Source organism: Rhinolophus hipposideros (assembly GCF_964194185.1).
Source record: "Rhinolophus hipposideros genome assembly, chromosome: 20".
Taxonomy (NCBI): Eukaryota; Metazoa; Chordata; class Mammalia; order Chiroptera; family Rhinolophidae; genus Rhinolophus; species Rhinolophus hipposideros.
In genome coordinates this window covers 11,429,184-11,446,288 of record NC_138066.1, presented here as the reverse complement: position 1 = coordinate 11,446,288, position 17,105 = coordinate 11,429,184, and the positions used below count along the sequence as shown (strand labels likewise).

Genomic DNA, 17,105 nt, shown 5'->3' with positions numbered 1-17,105 from the left:
AAACTATTTGATAGGATCATCCATCCAGACCGACGCAGCCCGAGGCCCGGCCGCAGGCGGGTCTAGGACTCCCGGAGGACTCTGCATCTCGGTGGTAACCCCGCCCGCAAAGCGTCTGAGCCAACAGGTGCACCAACCTGCGGAGCATCAGACCCTCTAGGAGTGGACTCATGCGGGACCCAGCGGAGGACCGAGCCAGCCGAGTCTGCGCAGAGGAGACACCTGAGCCTGTGGGAGGTGGCCTGGGGGCGCGCGCGCCGATTGGTGGGCACAGCCGGGATGGGAAGGGGTGCGCGGGGAGCAGGGGGACCGCCTCCTTCGGGAGCACGCCGGAAGTGGCCGCTCGGCCCCTGGCGCGGTGTCCAGGGTGTTGGCTGCGCGCCGGAGTGAGGAGCTGGGGCTGCGCGATGGCGGCTGTGGAGGGCGCCCCAGTCGAGCGGGAGGCTGGGGGTGGCCTGCAGGTGAGACTCCGTTGCGTTCGCAGAGCTGGGGGCCCCTGTGCCTGGGTCCCTCCGGGAAGCGGGGTGGAGAGATCTTCAGAGGCAGGCAGTGAGCTCCTCTTTTCTCCACGTGGGGAAGGGCTGGGGTCTCAGGGGCGTAGGCGCGTGGTCCGTGGTGCTGGGCCTTCTGCACCCTTGGTCCTCTTGGGCTCTGGCGTGCCCTGTCCACGGCCCACCCCCTGCCGCGTCCCGCTACTTCACCCAGTTCCCTCTTGTGAGTACCGCTAACTGTCTCCCCGAGACCCAGAATCAACCCTCGGGTGTGAGTTGACCCTATTCCATGCCCAGCGCTGTGGCAGGCGCGTTTGTAGATGTAACTTAATGCACAAGATCTGGTTTCTACGCACCAGGAGTAACTGACAGCGCCGTGGGGGAGAGTAGACTGAACTACTGGAATGAACTATATGGTTCAGACATATTCTAACCGTTGATCTAAAATATCCGTATTGTTGGAGTTCAGAGGAGGGAGGGATTTAGGCTGGTCTCCTCTTTGTAAAGGTCTGCATATCCTTTTAGGAATAGCTTCAAAAGTCATTTTCTTTGGGAAGCCTTCCAGGATTGCCACCTCCCTACCTCCAACTTTAAGCTTGTCATCTTTTTTGAAGCTTATTTAGCTAGTGTTTATGTAGTGTCTAATTCATAAGGACTTATCACCTTGTTTAAGGTGTGTGTGTGTGTGTGTGTGTGTGTAAGTTTTTCAGGCTGCTCTCTAGGCAGGAACTCTGTTTAGCATCACCTAATGCATTCCCATGAATACAAATTTAAAAGGGTTGAAATGGTTAGAAGGTACTAACTGAAGTAGACCTGCAACAGTGGGAAGTATTTGTGTAAGTCAGAGGTTGAAAAATTATGGCCCCTGGCCAGATCGGTCTGTACACGCATTTTCTTAGCTCATGCTGTTTGTTTTTATTTCGATTAGTGGCCAACATTTTAAAATCAGGAAATTTCTTTCACATCCACTCACACAAAAATCTAGATTTTCAGTATTTCTTGAAAAATCAGAAGGTGTGGCCAAATGTGGCCCACATTTTTGCATGGTGCTGTTTGCAGGAGTTGAGTAGCAATTCCATCCTTTAGACTCAGTATAAAATTTCCAGATCCCCTGTGCCCACTAATCCATTTTCTCCCTGACAACTGACTCTGGGTCATGTATCACCTAGTTTGCTTCACTTTGATTAACTACCTGGTCTCTTGCATCCATTTGAGTTCTTTATTACAGATGTAGACAGAGGTGAGTAGGAAGGGCATCCCAAGTAGGAGAGTTATGGGCAAAGGGATGGAATTGGGGAGAAGCACTGTATATGGAAAAATTAGGGATGATTCTAGAGCATAGGTTTGCCTTTAGGGGTAAATAATAGAGTAGGGCTATTGTTATGGGTTGAATTGTGTCCCCCCAAAACGACATGTTGAGGTCCTAGTCCCCAGTACCTCAAAATGTGACCTTATTTGGAAATAGGTTCATTACCGATGTAACTTGGTAAGATGAGGTCATAACCGGAGTAGAATGTGCCCCTAATTCAATGTGACTGGTATCCTTATAAGAAGATGGCCATATGAAGAGACAGACACAGGGAGAAAGCCATATGAAGATGGAGACAAATTGGAGTGATGTATCTGCAAAGCAAGGAACACAAGGATTACCAGCTGTCACCACAAGCTAGAGAGGTGTGGCAGTTATCCCTCAGAGGCTGCGGAAGGAAGCCACCCTGCCAACACCTTCATTTCAGACTTCTAGCCTCCCACTAGCCTTGTAGCATTAAACACTGCTGGTATGCTGATGATTCCAAAATCTGTCTCCATTCTAGACTTTCCTCCTGGGTTTCTGACCCATTGATCTGTCAGCTTCCTGTATATTTCCTCCTGGATGTCCCACAGGTACGTCAAGCATAACATGTCTGAAATGGAATTCACCACTGCCTCTCCCTCATCCCCACTCTTTAACTCTAACTACCCAACTTAGGCAGTTGCTCATGTTAGAAGCTTGGATGTCATCCTTAATGCCTGCTCTTTTTCCTCACCCCCTCTGTCTAGGGCATCCCCAGTTCTGCCCGATGTTGCTTCTTTTAATAGATTGACTCAGTCTACTTCTCTTTCTCCCTACTACCAACAGCTCATTTAGGCCCTCACTGTCTCCAACATAGATTACTGCTGTAGTTTCCCAACTGATACTGCAGCTTTCAGCCTGCACCCTCCAGTCCGTTCTCTATAAAGTAGTCAGAACAGTCTTTTAAAAAGGTAAACCTGAGAATGTCATTCTCCTGCTTTAACCCCAATGGTTTCCATTGCCTTCAGGAGAGTCCAAACTTCTGAGCCTGGTATACGAGACCTCCGTGACTTGACCAGCTGCCTTGTTTACTACCTAGTACCCTGGGCTTTAGTCACATGGTGCGTCCATGAATGCACTGTAAGTTCTCTCACCTACTGGTCTTTGTACATGCCATAGCGTCAATCTGAAAAGCCCTTCCTTCTTATTTTAGTCTAGTTATCCCAAATTGTCTTTGAGGCCTCAGCTTAGAAGCTACCTCCTTGAGGAAGTTTCCTTACCCATCCCACCCCCTCAAGGTTGTGCTCTTCCCTTGAGGTCCCTCAGCACCCCCTACTTCCCTTCTGAGCACTTAACCCATGTAATTAACATTGTCTGTAACAGCCACCACAGGCTCCTCAAGGAGAGGGTCTCTGTCCTCATTATTGTATGGTATTGTCATTTTCATTACTGCACTACCTGGTGCAGTGCCTGGCCCACGGGGTGGGGGGTGGGGGTTCAGTTAAAGAGCAGATAAATAGTAGAGAATGGAAGAGAAGAAATACAGTAAAAACAAAGTGTCATTGAAAAGACAAGGCGATGGGAGGTGATTTTTTTTACCACATGGTCTCACACATTTTGAAAGAGAGTGGCAAGATTGTCTACTGAGGCCAAGGATAATGTGGGAAGTAGCAGAGATTTAAAAAGAGAAGGGATGGAGTATCTGCTACTGGCTCTCCATTGGGTAGTTATTGAGCAGGCACTTCTATTTCAGGAATTCAAGATGCTGCAGGATGTGGCTGTGAATGAATCACAAAAGGGTATCTGCACTCAGTGGGATCTCTGCAAGGAAGAGATGCTAGAGGAGGGAGCCAAGCTGGTCTCCCTGGGTAAGAGCTCTGTCTTCTTAGAATCCATACACTCTGAGTTCTCTGAGTTTCAGTTGAAAACAAGAAAAGCTTTTCAGAGCTCAGTGCAATTAGGATTAAGGATTCCCAATGGCTTTGACTCTTGGAGTCCACATGCTTCTGCTCTTAGTTGAAGGACCTGTGGACTCGGAGGTTGACAGCTCCTTCATTTTCCTTGCACTTGCTTTATCTCTGTCTTGCTAGTCCTGTTCGAAACCAATAGATGAGCAAAACTCAACTGATCTTCAAATCTTCAGACCTACTCTTCCCACCCTAAAACCTCCTCTGTCTTCATAAACAGCACCATACCCCACCCACTGCTCAAGTCAGAAAACTGACAAGTCATTATTGACTCCTTCTTTCCCCACATACAGTTACCATTGGGGTTCTGTTGATTCTAGGTTTTCGCATTGTAGATAGTGCTTACCTTATTGGTCACCGGTGACAATATCTTGTTATGATCTATTTACACATGTTTCCCCTCCATTAAACTGTAAGTTCCTTGAGGGCAGGTGCCATATCTTATGATCATTTTTGTATTCTCAATACTTTCTCCAATGTCTAGCACATCACTGGTGCTCAGTTAATATATGTTAGGTGAACAAATTGATGAATGACATGAATACTGAGGCCCTTTTCCCAGAAACTCTGCGGTCAGCTGGATTGGACTGTAGAGGACTCACCTCTGATTGAGCCTACGTTTCAGATGCTGTGCCCTTCTACTTCAGACATCCTCTCAAGGAAAGATTTCCTTAAATTACTCCCTAGTCCTTTTACCTGTGGAACTGGATGAAAAATTTGAGCAGTGTGGCCACTCATCTCTGAACAGAGTGCTGTGTGTCTCCTCTGCCATACCCAGGCCTGTGGCCTGGGTATGATACTAACGATTATTAGAGAGAGGAGTCCTTCGATTAGTGTTTCCAAACACTTTTTGTTTCCCCTTTCTAGCCCTCTTACTACTTACTTTCCTTATATCATCTTCACTTTGTTCTAGATCTAATATGAAATTATATTCTGTATCCATTACAAGTCAGGATCCCGTCAAGAGACAAAAACTGTAACAGTAATTTAAATAAGGGACATTTAATATAAAGAATGTTTAACTAGTAAAAGGTAGTTAACTACTAAAAGGCTTAAATGAGGACTTGAAGAAATATAGAAATAGATAATGCAAGAAGCAGCCTTACTGCTAGGACTAAGAGTAAATAAGCAAGGAACCAAAAATTTAGAAGAGGACTCCCACAGACCAAAGCTGAGATTCAGATGTTTTTGTTGAGGTTGCGGCTGCCAAAGGGACACAACCTGCTGGTGGTGAAGAGGCTGGTCTGTAGGCATGGACTGCCACATGGCTGAGAAATTCACTGAAAGGCACATGTAGTCCCTAGGAAAGGCCTGCCAGGTGGTGGAAAAACTCATTGGAGGGCATGGGTGGGCCAGAGCTGGTCCACCAGAAGCTATCAAGCCTCCGGATATGTTGATTTGGCCAACTTCACCAAAAAACAACAGCGTACAGATACCAGGAAGAGAAATCCCTTTCTTGTTGAATGTCTTACCGTGCTCCTCCAGCACCCTTTATTGACAACACTGGCTGACCAGCAAGAAATCTTTCAGGGTCCAGCTCCAGTATCACCAGTAAGGAAGGCACAGATAACAAAATGGGCATGTATAATATGATCCCTTTTTTGTATCAGAAAAAACATATGCCCAGAAATAAAACTTGAAGAGTATACAACAAAACATTGTCAGTGGTAGTCTTTGGGTGGCAGGATCGTGGGATTATGGGTGCTTATTATTTTCTTTGTTTTTTATTTTGTAATCAACAAAAATGTCATGGAAAAAGTGTCTCTCTGTAACTTTAAAAGATTCTTTCTCTAAAATTATGACAAAAATTATTATGAAACACATTAAAGGTTTGAGTCAATTTTTAAAATTATGCATTTCTCCTTTAGATGGTATCTGTTGATTCCCGGTCGTGAAAGATAGGTAAATTAGCACAATTTATACTTACTCCCACCACTTCTCCTCACAGTGAAATTTTTATAATATAATTATTTTTACCTTGTTATGGTTTAAAGCAATTACTTTCTATTCTACAAAAATAATTTCCATTGTTTAATCTCACTTCTCCATTTAAATTGATTCAGTGCTCACCATCCATTCTTTTATAATGTCCTGTCAATTACTGAATGTTTATTTTAATTCATTTCTTTATCAGCTTTATTTCAGCCCAATACAGAGGGTGCTAAAACATATATATGCACATTTTAAGAAAGTAAAAACTATTAAAATTGTAATACTCAATATATACCGCTAACAAAAGATGAATACAAGTCACGTTTGACTTCTACAATTACAAGAGGTGCTCAAAGTGGTTACCATCAGTGTCCAGACACTTCTGATTACAGTGATCTACTGCTTGAGCAACATTGACCAAAGTGTCCACTTGCATACATTTTTTTGGCAACCCCAATAGTTCTTTCTGAAAAGGTTTCATGGGTGTCATAATCCCTGAGGTTTTTACCTACTTGATAATGTGTGCCTATGCTTTTAAGGAACACATCAGTGGGTACAAAATTTTTGCAGCACACTTTGTTTCTCTTCAGAACTTGATAGGCATTACCGTACAGTCATCCCTGGCTGTCCGCAGGGGATTCGTTCCAGGACCCTCAGTCCAGAATCCCCCGTTCCAGAATCCACAGATGCTGAAGTCCTTTATATAAAGTAGCATAGTGTTTGCATAGAACTTACACACATCCTCCTACATACTTTTAAATCATCTCTAGATTCCTATAATACCTAAATGTAAATGCTATGTAAATACTTATTATACTGTATTATTTAGGGGATAATGACAAGAGAAAAAAGTCTGTACATGTTCAGTATAGATGCAACCATCCTGGGCCTAACTACATAGTACATGTCAGCAACAGTGTAACTTTTAAAAAAAAAATATTTTCAGTCAGTGGTTGGTTGAATCCACATTAACAGAACCCTCCCATACGGAGGGCCAGCGGTATTCTGGCATTAAGTGTAACTGGAGAAGTGTAAAGTCAGCCTGAAATGGTCTCTTGCACATTACTTGCTTTTCTGCCTACATGCCCATTTGTTCACTTATTCCTGAAATTTAGGTAACATCACCAGAATATGTCTTGGTGTTGACTGTTATGTCTCAACTTTTTATGGACTACAGTGTACCCTTCCAATAGATTCAAATCTTTATTTAAGCAATATTTTCTTCTGTTAAATACTTGAATGTTTTGTGGTGTGTTTTTTTTTTCTTCTGTTTGTTCTTTTCTTAAGGAACACTAATTACGTGTATTTGAATATCTTTCTATTGCTACTGGTCTTCTTTATATCTCATTTATATCCATTTCATTCTGGATGATTTCTCCAGGTCTCATCATGCCCCTGTAGTGATTATTTTTGTTGTTTCTTGGATGAATTTCGTCAACATAATCATTTTAGATTCTCTTCCATTTCTTTCCTCAGCTCTTCAAAATTCTTACTTTTTGAATTGTTTTAGAATCTTTTAAAAACTATTTTGAAGCCTATATCTCTTCTTAGTTTTTTTACTTAAAGATTGATTTTTGTCTGTAATTTCTCAGAGATAATGGAGAAGTCTGCTGATGCTTCCTATTAATTCCTTTGGCATTCCTCTTGGATGTATGCTCCTAATTCCTCTGTTACACGTGTTTCTTGCTTTCCTAAAACAACCACCACCTATTTTTAAGCACACATCCCACAAAGTTACCTTAATGATTTACTACTCAGCAATGAATGAAGCAGGCTCTCCATTCACTACTACGGGAAGAGGCAGAGGGAATTGAGCTATGGTGCTTCAAAGTCATCATGCAGATTTGCTGCAACAAATACCCTCTCCTCTAATCTACAGATATATCTCTTCAGCTTTTGGTTTCCAAGAGATCAGGATGGCACAAGAAAAAGCCCTTGAGATCACAGTCTTTTCATAATACAGTTTGGAAGTCACACTATCTTCACCTGGCTTCACCTCTGTCACTGTTCCTTAGCTAGGAACCAGGTGCAAGATAATAGAAATGACCTGCCAACATGTTCCTTCTTTAGCATCTTCTCCCCTGCTACTCTAAGATGTCAAACTAGATCTCTACGGAGACAATCCTTATTTCTCTGTGACACCCCTCCCCTCTTTTTGAAGATGGAGTTCACCTCATTTGTTATTCTTTTCATTGTTTTCAATGAGTTTTAAGAAATGCCTTTACCATCTTTCAGTCTGCTTCTGAATTTTGAACAATATATATATCAAACCCGAAAAAAGCACTATAAAAGAAAATTATGGCAAAGCCAATTCATTCCAGTATTTTATTTGAATGTTATTTAAATGAAATCCATCCTGGATATGGAGGTTTGTGCTAGCGACATATTACTTAATGATAATTCTTGGGCTTAAAGGATAAAGATTAATAATCATAATAGGAATAACAGTAGCTGTCACTTTCATAGTGCTTTTTATATGGCAAGCATTTTTCTAAATGTTTTATGTACGTCTACATATATTTCATTCTTATAACAACTCTGTGAGTTAAATACTATTATTATCTCTATTTTAGAGTAAGGAAACTGAGGCACAAAGAGCTCCAGTGACTTTCACAGAGTCGGTAAGTGGTGGAGCCAGGATTCAAACCCAAGCGGATGGCTCTACAGTCCCTTAAGAGTCTGTGCTCTTAACCACTATGTTGTGTTGCCTCTTATCTATTGCAGAAGATTAATGACTAGAGAGTTCACCTCACCAAGGCCATGGTGAGATGGCGCTCTCAAGGAGCTCAGAAATGTGTCAGGGATTTGATGATACAGAAAGTCAAAAAACTTCCAGTCACAGGAGGATACAAAATTGTCATAAAAGAGGAAGTAATTCCACCAGAATACCAGAAACAAAATGCCAGGTCTGGGAAAGGGAGAATTGATTTCTATTAAAATGACAGCCAAACATTTTTATTTGAGGCATAGTTTCAGATTTGTTTAATTGTCATGGTATATTTAGAGGAATGGATAGTATGCTAGTTATTAATTGATTGCCTCTCAACTCCAAATCTACCCTTCTTTGCTTTGCTTGTGTTACTGGATCTGGACCACTTTTCCTTTGCCAGTTGGCACAAGATTTAGATTTTGTCAATAGAAGGTGCTGGAGGGACAATGCAAAACCATAGAATAAGGAAGGAACTTCTCTCCCTGGTGCTGGTGTGCTTTTTTTATTACACACAGGGTCCAGCAAGTTCTGACCCCACCAAACAGGCTACTTCTTGTGGACCAGCTCCAGATTGCCTGCCTCCTCAGTGAATTTATCCACCACTCTACAGGCCATTCCCACACACCAACTCCAGCCTACACCTGGCAAATTTATTCTCCACCAATAGGGTGTGTGTTCCTGTGGTAGCCACAATCTCTAAAAATGTCTGAATCTCAGCCCTGGAAGGGAGGAAGAGTCCTCCTCTAGGTTCTTTGTTCCTCCCTCCTAGATCCTAAACTTCTCAGCATAGGGAAAGGTGATATTTATACTTTAGGAATTATTGAATGGTCTGCTTATCATTTCAGATTCTGAGACCAGGAATAAGATGAAGGACTGGAAGTCAAAGATGGAAATTTCTGGAGATAAAGATTCAGCGAGGGCTGTATCAGGAAGACTCCAAAGACAGATCTCCCAGGAATGTGGGTTAGTTGAAACCAGTGATCCTAAGAGCAGGTTATTAAGGCAGTGGGTAAGCCCCTTAGAGGATACTGTAAGACAGCCCCCTTTCCAAGAGAAAGGTATCAGGGAAGTGAATCTCATCCCCAAGAAAGCCATTGCAGGAGAGAGTGGTCATGGATGTAATCAAGGAGGAAAAATACTTCCTGCCAGAGAAAGATCTCACAGTTTTGATGTCTGTGGCCAAAGCTTCAAACAGAAGTCAGAAGTAACTGAACATCAGAAAATTGATAATACCAAGAAAACTTATGAATGTAAGGAATGTGGGAAAACTTTCAATCGGAGCTCAAACCTGATTATACATCAAAGAATTCATACAGGAAAGAAACCATATGTATGTAATGAATGTGGGAAAGACTTTAATCAAAGTTCAAATCTTATTATACATCAGAGAATTCATACAGGAAAGAAACCTTATATATGTCATGAATGTGGAAAAGACTTCAATCAGAGCTCAAATCTGGTTAGACATAAGAGAATTCATAGTGAGGAGAATCCCTATGAATGTAAAGAGTGTGGGAAGACCTTCAAGGGAAGCTCAAACCTTGGCCTACACCAGAGAATTCATAGTGGAGGGAAGCCATATATATGTAATGAATGTGGGAAGGCCTTCAATCAAAGCTCAGATCTTATAATACATCACAGAATTCACACGGGAGAGAAACCCTATGAATGTTATGAATGTGGACAAACCTTCAGTCAAAGTTCACACCTTGTCACACATCAGCGAATTCATACTGGAGAGAAACCCTTCAAATGTAACGAATGTGAAAAGGCCTTCCGGCAGCGTTCACGCCTTACTGAACACCAGAGACTCCACAGTGGAGAGAAACCCCATGAATGTTGTGAATGTGGGAAATCCTTCAGTGGACGAACAACTTTTCTTAAACATCAGAGACTGCATACTAGAAAGGAACTTGAATGTGAAAAAACCTGCACTTCTGACTTGGACTTTACCAAACAACAGAGAATTCATAGGGAAGAAAAACCTTATCAATGTACTGAGTGTGGAAAAACTTTCCGGGGAAGTTCAGATCTAATTCGACATTGGATAATTCATACTGGAGAGAAACCCTATGAATGCAGTGAATGTGGGAAAGCCTTTAGCCAGAGGTCGCACCTTGTTACACATCAGAAAATTCATACTGGAGAGAAACCTTATCAATGCAATGAATGTGGGAAAGCCTTCCGGCAGCGTTCACTCCTTATTCAGCATCAGAGAATCCATAGTGGTGAGAGACCTTATGAATGTAAGGAATGTGGAAAACCCTTCATCTGGCGCACGGCTTTCCTCAAACATCAGAGACTTCACACTGGAGAGAAACTTGAAGAATGTCAGAAAACATTCAGCAAGAATGAGTTGTTTAGAGAAGAGCAGAGAATTCACCAAGAAGAGAAAGCTTATCCATATAATCTTTGTGATAGAACTTTCCAAGGCAGCTCAGGCCTCGTCAGACATCATGTAATTCACATAGGAGAGAAACCATATGAATGTAAAGAATGTGGGAAAACTTTCAATCAGAGCTCAGACCTTATGAGACATCATCGAATTCATAGTGGAGAAAAACCTTATATGTGCAATAAATGTGGGAAATCTTTTAGGGGCAGTTCAGATCTTATTAAACACCATCGTGTTCATACTGGAGAGAAACCCTATGAATGCCTTGAATGTGGGAAGACCTTTAGTCAGAACTCACACCTTGTTAGTCACCAGAGAATTCACACTGGAGAGAAACCCTTTGAATGTAGCCACTGTGGGAAGGCCTTCAGTGGACACACAGCTTTTCTTAAACATCAGAAACTTCATACTGGAAAGGAACTTGGAGAATGTGAGAGAGTCTTCAAATAGGACTCATTCTAATAGGTAACAGAAACCTAGAAGATGTAGGAAAAGCCTGGTGGAGACCACATCTTATTGCACTATAGAGGATTTTTATTATTGAAAACCATTTGAAGGTAGGAAAACATTAGAAGAGTCCTACTGGATTTAAGTGTAATCAGGTAGAAAAGCTCTTGGACATAATAGCCTTTTCTGCCTCAGAGTTGACACTGGAATATGGTCCCTAGGATATAATTACTTGAGAATGTTTTAGGTGACGTCTACTGTTACTAAAATCATTAGAAATCACTTTGGCAACAACCCTAAAAACTAAGTTCTTCGTGGGAGGAGCCCTTTAAGTCTCGACTACCTAGTCTAGTGACAAGTATAAATCCACGTTAAGTCCTTTAGGGTGATTAAATCTTTCTCTGGGATGAATTCTTCCCCTTAGGTATGTGTTTTACATGTATTCCCTTTTATTCTCCCTTATAAAAATATGTGTATGCATATGTGAAAAATACTAATTGGAATGATCTACTAATTGAGAGAAAACAAAAACTAATAGAAATGCCTTGACAACAGGTAATTGAAAGCCAGGACACAAGAGCCAAGTGAGGAGTTTTCCCTGAGAAAGAGTACTAGTAGTATCAGGAAATGAAAGAGAAAGGGACAGGAGAACAGTAGGTTTGGGGAATAGAATTAGACTGAGTGCCAGGGCCGAGCATTTAGGTGACATGAGTTGGTGGGAATTAGAAAAAAGCATCTCCTGTATAAGGTCAGGTGATCATAGGGGCAGTAATTTTGTCTTGAACCAGGGCTTTGTAACTGGGCACAGCTTATTTGAGAACTGGAGAGTCTAAATAGAACTCTGGAGAAAGGTCAGTCATCACTTAAGCTGATAACTAATTTGGTAATTAGGCCCTGCCTATCTGTGCAATCAAACTCAATTGTCAAATATTTCTTGTATTCTGAACTACTGGCAGATTGCATAAGAGTTTACATAAGTCATCAGATAAGAAAGTTAATGAAAGGGACAATGTAAGGCAAGGAGAATTTCAACCTCATATCTTTCCTTCGTGGGAGTAGCTTGTGAGATGGAGGGGATCAGTGGCTCTCAACTGGTGTGATTCTGCCCCCATGGGGCATTTGGTAATGTCCAGAGATATTTGGGTTGTCACAACTGGGAAGAAAATTTGGCATCTGAAGACCAGGGATGTCACTAAATATCTTAACAATACACAGTCCCCTTCCACCCCCACACACATACACAACAAAGAATTATCTGGCCCCATGAGTCATTAGTGCCATGGTTGAGAAACCCATGCCCATCAATATTTAGAACATCAGTCACCTGGGGCCATTTAAGCAAACGTTTCAGGGTACTATGAGCAGTGGCAGTGCAGCACCAGGGGAACCCAGAGTCTGATAGAAACTTTTAGTCTGATTGTTTCAAGAGAGGCAGTCTGCTATAGTGGAGGGAGTACAGACACGAGTTTGAATCCAGTATGACATACTGGCTTCGTGACTGGAGCAAATTATATAACCCATCTGGTCTTTATTTTCCTCGTTAATAGTGATAACATAATCTACCTCATGGGGGTAATTGTGAGGTTTAAATGAGAAAACTGAAATCTGTTGACACATAGGAAGGCATCTGGAGTTGTAATCATTTTAAAACAGAAGATGAAGTATTTACAAGAAAAATATAAGGTGTATAAGATACAGTGCTGTCTTGTGGCTGGTATGAAAAATATGACCTGTTAAAGTTCAAAGCCTGGGGGCTGTGGCTTCCCCAGAGGGACATTATGGACAGTAGTGGGATGTCTTGAAGTGGAAAAGCCCGTCCACACCATCCCTGAAAGTGGCTGCTTGTGGATGGAGTGGTACAGAAGCCTGCCTATCCCCATCACCTGTCTCAGAGGTTTAAGCTCGTTAGTATAATCTCACATAAACAAATAATATTTTTACACGAGAACATCTTTAAATATATTTGGGAAGCAAAAGGAATTCAAAATAGCCATCATCAGTGATACACGTGGATTAAAAATTAAAGATACTTAAATTTTTTGAGTTATCCCAGATTCTAACTAATCAAAACCATTATAGCTAACAGGAAATTTTAATGTTCTATTTTTGTAAAAGAAAAGAATTGGGAATTCATTCTCGTAAGCCCATCTCTGTGTCCTTTATCTGTACTTGCAGTGTGGTACAGTGAGAGTAGTGTTTATAAGGATAAACAGGATATTGAAAGGGACTTGAAGGCAATTTAATGCGGTAGTTTCCCACTATCAAAACATCGAAGCCCTCTCTTTTTCTCTCCTGGGCTCTGTTTTAAAAGCTTTCGTTTACCAAACTGCATTTATTAAAGATGAATTAGTTCTTTATTTTTTGTTATTCAAATGCATGAAGTATAACCACGAATCATGCTTCTGATCGGCATAACATAACCAGACTTAGATATTAAAACTCCAGCCCAGATCAAACTACTTAACATTTTCATTAGCCTTTTTATCCCTATTGTGGGCAAATACATAATTTCCTTTGAGCTTTTAAAAATATTAACTATTGCTTGAAAACCTCAGATCGAAAACTAACCTTTTCATTTCATCCCTGATAGAACTTGAATTATATTGAGTGTATCGGACTTTTGAAAGCAGGGGAACATTTTTGTTACAGTATGGAAATGCTTTCAAATGTGAATGTTGAAATAAAAGTTATTGAAGAACTACTTACTGAGTGCCTACTATGTGCCAGGGCTGTAATTTGATAGTGCTAGAGAAAGACATTTGTTCCAGGAGTTTACAATCCAGTGGAGGCCGAGGGAAGACAGTTTATGAAATGAGGGTCCATTCAGAGCTTCAATGGGTAGAAGTGAATGTGGCAATGTCCAATTTGTAAACCTGAATTCTACAGAATAAGATCTACCTGTTAGGGAGCAGTCTACTTTGGAACTTTGAGAAAAGAGCTTAAAGGATAAAAGTTTGCTTTCATGAGAACTAAGTTTCATGAGAACTGTCCCCGCACTCACTCTGGGCAGACAACCCACCTCAGTGTCCTACCTCAGGGTCCCTCGGGCCTTAGTATCCGCACCCCATTGGTCACCAGTAAAAGGCACAGTCTCAACTAATCAGTGCGGTGCGCACAAGCCACCGCTCCCAGACCCTACGAGGTCACGCACAAAAGTGAGGATCCTCCCTTCCTAGAGCAGCCCCAGTGATAGGGGTCGGCGCCTCTCTGGGTGGGGCTCCTACCTCTTCGTCCTGGAGGCAGGGTGGCAGCCGGGCGCATTTGGTGACTCCATGGAGATCTGGCGGGTGCCAGCAAAGTTGGGTCCACCAGGTGAAAACATTGCCTGCAAAGCGTGTTACAAACAAGTAAAAAAGGTCAGTGTTCTCGCCGCCGGTCCTGCAAGAGAGATTGGGAGTCGCTGCGGAGTCCCGGTGCAAAGCCCCTGGCTGGGAGACAAGGACGTGGGAGAGACGGCCAGAGGGGCCTGGAGCTCGTGGAGGGGGCTTTGCCTGACCCACTCCTCAAGCCCTCAAGCTGCCCCCTTCTTCCCTTCTGTGCATCCTTCCCAGCTCTGAGAGCTCGGGGAGAGGCAGGCGCCTGATGAGGACACCAAAGCCTTCTGCTCCGCAGTGCTGAACGCCACCATAATAGATCGCTCGTCCGCACCGGCCTCTTAGCGCTTGGCCCCCGCGCCCAGCCCAGCTCCTGTAGCTCCTACAACGGTAAGTGGCAGATGAATGTGCAGAGCCACGTCACGGAGGCTCCATTCCTCAGGTTATTCGCAGAACTGTCCCAGCCCCTTCCCACTGGATTTCACTGAGGCTCCCGCTCCTGTTTTTTCAGAGGGTCACCCACGCATGTTGTCTTGACACAACTTCATCCCAAAAGCTAAGGGATGAGATGAGGGAGAGGATATTGCGAGTTACTTGGTAAACTTTTTAAGGTAAAAGTATGCTTTTAGGAACGTGTGAAGGACCACAGGGGTCCAAGGATGGATTTCAGACGTTCCATGAATTCCCGGAAACTACATGCGTATTTTTCCAGGCAGAGCTTCCCTGAGTTTCAAAGAAGATACCTGACCTACCAACCTTAGGGGCCTGCCTTAGACCAGAAGTCATTTAGAACACTTTTTTAAAAAAAAAAAAAAATTTTAGACAATAATAAATGCCAGCCCAGAAGTCTCAGTAATAAGGTGATTTAAAAACTGGACCATCCAGATGTCCAGAATAGATTACATTGTTAATCATGAAAACTACACACACACACACACACACACACACACACACGGTCCTGTTATGAACGATAAAGGATCTCATCAAGCAAAGCAAATCGAGGACAGAGTGAACAGCTTATGCAAAACCAGAAACTAACAGCACAGGTCGGGGTACTAACATAGGGGTGCAACTTACAGGATAGGGACTGGCATACAAAGTCATGTCAAGACCATTATGAAACAATGTACTTTGAAATAATAACCATTAGAAAGGCATCAGATCAGTAAAATTGTAAAGAAATATTTTATTTACCCAATGTTAGTATACCAGTAACTGTTTAATTAGAAGATGAAAATGTACATGGACATAGCTGCAAAAATTCTGACCGGTATTTCTGGGTATTGAGGCAGGTCTTGGAGTTTTTTAAATGGGTCTAAAATTTTTAAAATTTGTGTTTCTTCTTTCTTGATAGAATTCTGTTTGCACAAAGCTATGACTACCAGTCAAAATTATGGTCACATTTTGACTCCTGAGTAAATTGAAACGAAGGGAGGCAAACAAGGAAGAGAAAGAAATCTAACTGGGTGAGAGGTGGACATGGGCAAGAAATGAGGTTACAGGATGTGTGTACAGTGTATATAATACAGTGGAAATCCCATTTGCAAAAATTCCTCTTGGGAAAGTACTAATAATATATGCTGATTCTTCTTGGAATGAAATGTGACTTACCCCCATAAGAATATGCTCAGGTACAACAAAAGATGGTCACTAAATTGCCTTTTAGTGTTCCAAGGAACAGACTGTTAACTAAAAGACCTTTTCTTTTGCTGAGCAGTGGGTTTAAGAAGGTCATTGATCTGGGGGGAAGGGACTAGGGATTGGATATCTGGCAAGAAAAAGGGGGCTGAGGTAACTGAGCCCTGAGAGAGGGAGGAAAAGAGAAAAACCTTTAGGGGTGGTTTGGCCAAGAAGGGACTTCTGAGAACAAAATGTCTAATAGTATGTGAACCCACTTCTCCAGCTCTTCAGGAAACAGCATCTTCAGGAAAGTCTCTATTAACTCATGGATGTGTTTGTCTGAGGGGATGCTTGGCAGGAGCCTGAAGAGGTGATAGGTTCTGTATCAAGCAGTGAATGTGGAAATAAAATATGAGAACACAGAAATCAGAAGGTCAAGGGATAGGTGACATCCAAGTTTCAAGTGAGAAAGATATAGTCTGGGTATAATTCAATTTGAGCTTGAGAAATGAATAAAGGAATGAGAGCACACTGCACTTGTAATCACCCTACTGAAAGAGGTGAAGTCAAAGAACTACTAAGAGTCACTGCTAGAGGAAGAAGGGCCTGAAAGGATGCGAGCATTGTGTGGAAACCATACAAATCAATGGTTTCTTTTGTACAGCCCTTTCCTCAAGCCAACAGTATGAACCCGGGAGAACATATTTTGGGGTACAGAATAAACCCAGTTGGTGGGTTTTGGCTGTGACTAGTTCTAATGTTCCCAGGGACATGATTTAAATCCATTATATTCAAATCCATGTAGCAATGAATAATACAAAATGTGCAAAGGATTTCAAGTGAGGCAGTAACGCATCTGCCTATCCGCAGAACAGCACAGTGGTGAAGGGCACACATGAGGGCTGGAGTCTTGGCTCTAGCACTTACTTACCAGCTGTGCGATCATACGTGAGTTA

The 17,105-nt window shown here is 42.2% G+C and overlaps 1 long non-coding RNA gene across 1 annotated transcript; it reads left to right on the top strand.

Moving 5' to 3' along the window:
- The first annotated feature begins 322 nt into the window (after positions 1-322).
- On the top strand, positions 323-13,941 carry LOC308488185. Its single transcript, XR_013991872.1, has 5 exons — positions 323-461; positions 2,306-2,375; positions 2,793-2,904; positions 3,518-3,632; positions 9,219-13,941. It is a non-coding gene; the product is annotated as an uncharacterized lncRNA (long non-coding RNA).
- The last annotated feature ends 3,164 nt before the right edge of the window (positions 13,942-17,105 follow it).